The sequence below is a fragment of the Symsagittifera roscoffensis genome, chromosome 2, assembly GCF_963678635.1.
Source record: "Symsagittifera roscoffensis chromosome 2, txSymRosc1.1, whole genome shotgun sequence".
NCBI lineage: Eukaryota > Metazoa > Xenacoelomorpha > Acoela > Convolutidae > Symsagittifera > Symsagittifera roscoffensis.
Window position 1 is genome coordinate 57,585,758 of NC_087063.1, and position 6,403 is coordinate 57,592,160.

Below are 6,403 nucleotides of genomic sequence, written 5' to 3' on the forward strand. Positions count from 1 at the left end.
AGCTAACTTGTGCCCTCGGAGGTGTAACTATAGTCGGGAAGCGTAGGGTGTTTTGATTGAGTCCTGACTTAAGGGAATGAGCGAGGTCCGAATGCCGGGTTGCTAACTCCTTGAGGACCTTTTTCCCCCATCCGGTGGAAGGTTGCGTTTAAATTGCGACCATCCATTCGCCGCCCGAGTGAGTTCCGCCACCGCCTTGTAGGGTTCGCTATCTACCACATTTTCGTCCAGCGAGAACAGAGGTTTGAAGCGAGGAGGGACTGTTGGACTTATACTGCCGCGAGGAACAACTTTCGCCCTGTCCCTGCTGTAATCTTGACTGGCAATCTGCACTGGCGTAAGGAGGTTGCTCTCCAATCCTTGGGCTGAAATATCAGATTTAACAACCTTATTACGAGCCTGAGACCATTCAGTACTAGGTTTACGACCAAAATGCAATTCGAAAGGTGATTTCTTAAGCACCGCATGATTACTCTTGCGAACGTCCTCGAGTAATTGTTGGATCCTTTCATTAAGTTTATAGAAATTAGGATCGAGTTTTGCAACACCCAATTTTCTCTTGATTGTCTGAATCGTTCGTTCAACCAAAGCACTGCCTCTATGATCTCCGACCGGCGAGAGGACATGTTTAATACCTCTAATAGAGCAAAACTCTTGCACCAAATTATTTTTAAAACCTGAGCTGTGATCCGTCATGATAGAGTGAGGTAGCCCATGGATACGAAAGTAAGAATCAAAGAATTTAAAAACCTTTTTAGCCCCAGTAGTTTTAGAAATAAGAACTGAAGGAAACTTAGAGAATTGATCGATGGCTACCAAAAGAAAGATCTTAGCCTCTTTATCATCAAATATAGGACCAGCAAAATCTAGCTGTAATTCCTGATTAGGTCTAGAAAAAAAACAGGCAAAGGTTGCGCAGTATTAAAAGTTGACGCAGGCTTAAGATTCTTACCAAACAAGGTGCATTCGCGACATTTCTCGCACGTATCAATGATCTGACTGTTCATGTATGGCCACCAGAGGTACTCAGAGGCCGCCATCATGGCCTCTTGTCCCGGATGAGATCGGTGGAGACGAGTGAGCACTGCTTGTCGAAAAGATTCAGGTATGGCCAATTTATTGTCAATAATTACACAGTTGCTTTAGGCCAGAATTGGGCCATATACGAACCAAGATTGTTGAATGAAGTAATGTCCTTATTTATGATGGCTCGTTTCATAGGGCCAAGAAAACGATCCTCCTCCGTCAACTCCGTCAGAAGGTCTGCATCGAGGAGGCCAGGTAGTCCCACGATTTCCTTTTTAGATGAGAAAAGAAGGGGTTTGCCCCCACTGACGGCGAGTACTCTAATCTTAGCATCCATGTTGACTTTTCCTGGCTTGGATAGGCGGCACCGTCGCATCGCCTCCAGTAGCTGGGTGTGACCATCTTTTCTAATTGTAGTCCTTGTTGCAACAAAACGGGTTTTAGTGGCCCATTCACGAGCTCGATTTCGTTGGCGTATTTGATCCAACCGAGAGATGCGGTTCAGTTGACGAGATCGTATTGGTGGCCTTGGACTGGGTCGGCGAAAATTCGGAGAGCTTATTGGAAAAGACTCCACAAATGTCAGTAGATCTGCCTGCTCGGCAGTTGAGTTAAGTATCATCGAAGGGTCAGGTTGAGTGATCGTAGCGTTCAAGTCAAAAGTAGTAGGTCCAGGAGTAGTTTGTGTAGTGTCAAGCGGTTGTGTCATGTTGAAAAAATTTTGAATTAAGAATAAAGAAGATGAGTTTAGATGACTGTTTTGTAGAGATTCAGGTCGGAGACAGTGACTTTTTGAGACACCAACTGGTCTGCAATAATCAGTTTGCATACCAGTTTCTGATTGGTTGACTTCGTGAGAGCATAAGTCGACGCCTTCTTTCAGCAAATAACGCAAAAAATCCATTTGCATACTACGATATGATTGGTTGAAACATTGAGTAACACTATTATCGCCCTCAACCGGCGAGTGACGTAAATAACTAGCTTCGTTATGCCGTGACACAAATTGAAGACCCTCCCTCGGAGGCATACAATTTTGATCTTTCACCAGGGAGACATTATAAGAGTTAATAAAAAATAGGGCCTTATGGAAAGCCTCAATAGATTTAACTACGAAAAGTTCATCATATTTCGAGGGCTCAGCAGCTGGAAACGTAGGATAACGCGATAAATAATCGACTATCCCCAGCGTGACCCCTGGGACGTGAGTAACTTCAAAATCAAAAGGAAACAAACGATCTGCCCAACGAGAAAGGCGAGACTGATATGATTTTCAATGATTATTTTCATTTAATGCTGATATAATAGCTTTATGATAGGTCAACATTTGAAATCGTGTACCTAACAGATAAGTACGGAAATGTTCACAAGCCCAAACGATTGCCAATAACTCCAATTCATTTGTACTATATTTAACCTCCGCATTGTTAAGGAAACGCGAAGCAAAATCAGTTGGGGCCCAAACCCCAGGTTCAACTTCTTGTTCGAGGCAAGCTCCTAAACCATTTTGACTCGCATCGCATTTAACCCTCGAACCCTTCGAAAATGATAAAAACTTGGGATTTTCGCAATCATAATGATTATGTCGTTAAAGTCCTTATTCGGCTCCTCTCCTCACAAAAACGACTGTTTATTACAGGTTTTCAAGGATGCCCGGAAATGAACAGTATGGGTATGCAAATCAGGGATTAACCTTTGCAAATGGTTGAACGTGCCCATAAAAGAACGAAGTTGCTTTAATTTTCTCGGTGGTTTTAGTGCTTGTATGGCTTCGATCTATGAGAATTTAGGAGAGTAACCGTCTTCATTAATGTCATATCCAAGTCAAGTTAGTTGGTTAACACAGAATTCGCACTTACTCAGTTTGATAGCCCATCCTTCCTCATCAAGTCTATGCATGACCTTTTCGACCAGTTCGTTATGATCCTGAACATCTCCTTAAGTGACTATCAGAATGTCGTCAAGGTAACAAATAACACCTTCTTATCCCTATAAGGTACAATCCATTGCCTTCTGGAACTCGGTAGGCATGTCAGTCAACCCATAAAATCCGGTCTTGAATCGGTACGTTCCCGTCGCCTCACCACACAGAATTTTGAAATTACAGTGACTGCTAGTGAGTGATGACAATGGCAACTGACTAAACGTGTACCTCAAATCCAGGAACGTAAACCAAACATTTCCAGGAACATTTCTAGTTATGATTTGTGCCGCGGAATCAATGAGTTCTGGTACTTGATTTTCCAGATCTGAGCATTCATCGGCTTAGCATTAAGGGCCAGTTTAATAGAGCCATCTTTCTTTGCGGTTAGCATAGTTGGTGCTATGAAGAAATCGGTCGTACACTTGTCCAACTTTTCAATATGCCCTTGCTCCAACAGAAGTTTTATCTCGTTCGCGACCCTATCCTGAATATGAATTGGAACTTAACGTCCTTTAGTTTGACGTGGCACTAATGGGAACTTGAAGTTAGTGTAGACTTTATGATGTTTAGGTCGTTCCAAACGACTGAACACATGGGCGGGTTTCTTTGCAAAGAAAGAACGCCAGTAGTTTGAAATCGGATCCGACGAATTACACTCCAGCGACTGAACCGATGCAGCTTTCAACTTTGTAGTAACAACACCCAGTTTCTCCTGCAAGTCCAAACCGAAGAGATTACGAGCTCTGTTCTCTGAAACGAGGAACTGAGCGTTTTCCACCCTCAAGCCACTTGAAGAAATTGGGATTTGAATCGACCCAAGTAGACAAATGGGCTACTTATTATAGTCCACATACAAGGTATCAACAGGGTAACGTGCAATATCGCGAAACTCAATTGATGGATTTCGTTGCAGAAGTAAATCACAGGTACGTTTATTCAGAAACCAAACTGGGCTTCCTGTGTCGACAGTTGAATAGAAAAACCTACGACCTGAGCGCAACTGGACACTGAGGCTCGGAGATTTCCCTTCGCTTGACTTGAGGGTTTCTATACTATTAATCGTCACAGCGGGTTCCAGCTGCAACACCCCATATTCTGGCTCACTATCCTGATCGAATCACAATCCATAGATGGGCCCAAATTGTCCTCATTTTCCTGAACTAGATTTACACGTCGTTTCGACGAGTTGCAATATTTCGCGAAGTGACTCCGTTTTCGACAGAGGTTACATGTTACTTCCCGAGTTGGGCAAGATTTTCGGTGATCCGGACTAAAAGGATTACCACAAAAGTAACATGATTTATTTGTTTGACTGTTTTGTGACGCTTGTCGATTACTTTGGTTTTGAGGATAATTCCGTTTCCCTCTAGATGATTGAATGGAGAAAGTAAGTTCTTGTTTAACCTTGATACCATTTGAGTGATGATTATGAGGAAGTTATTTTTGGAATTGAGCAGATGTACTTGCCCCTTTTTCACACTCAAGCGCGAGCTTGTAGGTGCCATCAAGATCAGCCTTGGCTTTGATAAGTTGTTGTTGAACATCAATATCTCGAACTCGACCAATAAAAATGTCTTTCAGAGTCTCCCTTTCTTGATCATGTGGCCAATTACAAAGAGCCACTTGGGCGCTCAGACGAGCGTAAAATGACGAGAAAATGTCATTTTCAAGAATGAAAACCGTGTTATACAGTTTGATACGTTCCACCGTATATTCCCGTTCAATTTTGAACAATGTTTCACAGCCATTATGAAATTCTCGAAAAAGAATAGTACTGTGTCCGTGTGAGGAAATGAGTCAGCGAATCGTCTCCTCCCTTCATTCCCCAGAGCAAAGAACAAACGAGACTTCATACGGGCTTCAGCTTCGTGATAGAACCAATTCTGACTGATCCGAGGGCCTTTTCTCCTCCTCTCGAGGTTTAATTCGTTAATTCGACGGATCGCTGCTTGATCTCTTTGTCTTCTGGCGTCCGCCGCTCCAGCGTCCTCATCATCAGCAATTGATTCGGGTCTCGGAGGAGGTTCATCAATGACCTCAGTGGGTTCAGTTATCAGATCGTGAGGATTGATATTATCCTTCAGGCCAGCGGCCAAGAAAAATTGACCAATCCAAGATTCCCACAGGAATGGCGGGTTAATGGAAGCTTTCGCCCAGAAAGGGGGAATGCCTAACAGGTCAGTCCTGTCTTCGCTCACAGGAACCATTTGCCGAGGTTTTAGAATGAAAACTTAGTTGTTTGAACAATAGGTAAATTGTTTTCAAGTTGAATAATTAGTTGCTTGAATCATTTTGTTGCTTGGTTCTAAATAAATACTTGGTTTCGAATAATTACTCTTAATAGGAAGTTTATCCTGAATGAACATGAGTTTTGAGTTGATTAAAGTTTATCTAGCAAACAGTTTGATATCAGAAGAGAATGACCACGCTCTGCATGGTATTAAGTATAGTTCACCACAAGGACCTCGGTTAGTATAATTAACATCAATCTGCAGTGAGACTTCAAAAGAACATGTGCCATTCTGCCAGATGACACAGCATAACCTTCCCGCGACAGAAATAAAAGTGACTAAAGGCCTTATGAACAGAAAAGTGTTGCGACGGAGGGTCAGAATGTTCTAGAATTTTTATTTTTAAAATTTCGATCGGAAGAAGAACATTTCTGAGAAATAGAAAAAAGTCGGCCATTTTGAATAAAAAAGACGAAAATCAGAACGACGCCATATTTTGTGACGAACGGTTGTATCCGAGACGAGAAAATTACGGAGCCTCTTATCGTGGCAATAACACACGATAAGGACCTTAGTGACGGATATTTGTGGAGACGGAGGCTTCAGTGGGGGGAAGAGAAATACCACGGAACCCTCCCGGGACACGAAATATAGGAGATAAGAGTGTTGTCTCAAGAAAATCACGGGAGCGGAGGCTTGGTCCCCCAGAGACTGTTATATGTGAAGGGACTGTGTAAACTAGCCATAACAGTTGCTGTAATGTCCTAGATCTGAATTAAACACCGTTATTATTTAATATTTCAGAGCATGAGTAGATAGAGAAAGGAAAAGGTCAATCCATCTCCAATGGATTTAATATAAAACTGTCACACAAAAACATATAGAAATAGGTGGTTCGAGCCGTGTTTTTAATGACAATCACGTAGTCTGAGGATCCGAGACTCAGCTATGTGGTTGTGTTCGCATGCAAACGAAAGCTGATCAAAAGTCGTTTGACTGATGGCCTAAAAATAGTAACTTTTTACTTTGCCCTAGACAGACCAGAAAATCAACTGGCAAGGTCGAGACGGTGAAAAACGAGTGGAATTAAGGTAACTGACGCCTGCCAGTCGTCAATAGGTACTTTTTCTACGCTCCGTCGCTGTGTGATATTTGGGCGAATGTTACATAGACGTTTTTATGGCGCTCCTGGGTGGGCCTGTTAAAGGCATGAAACCATCAT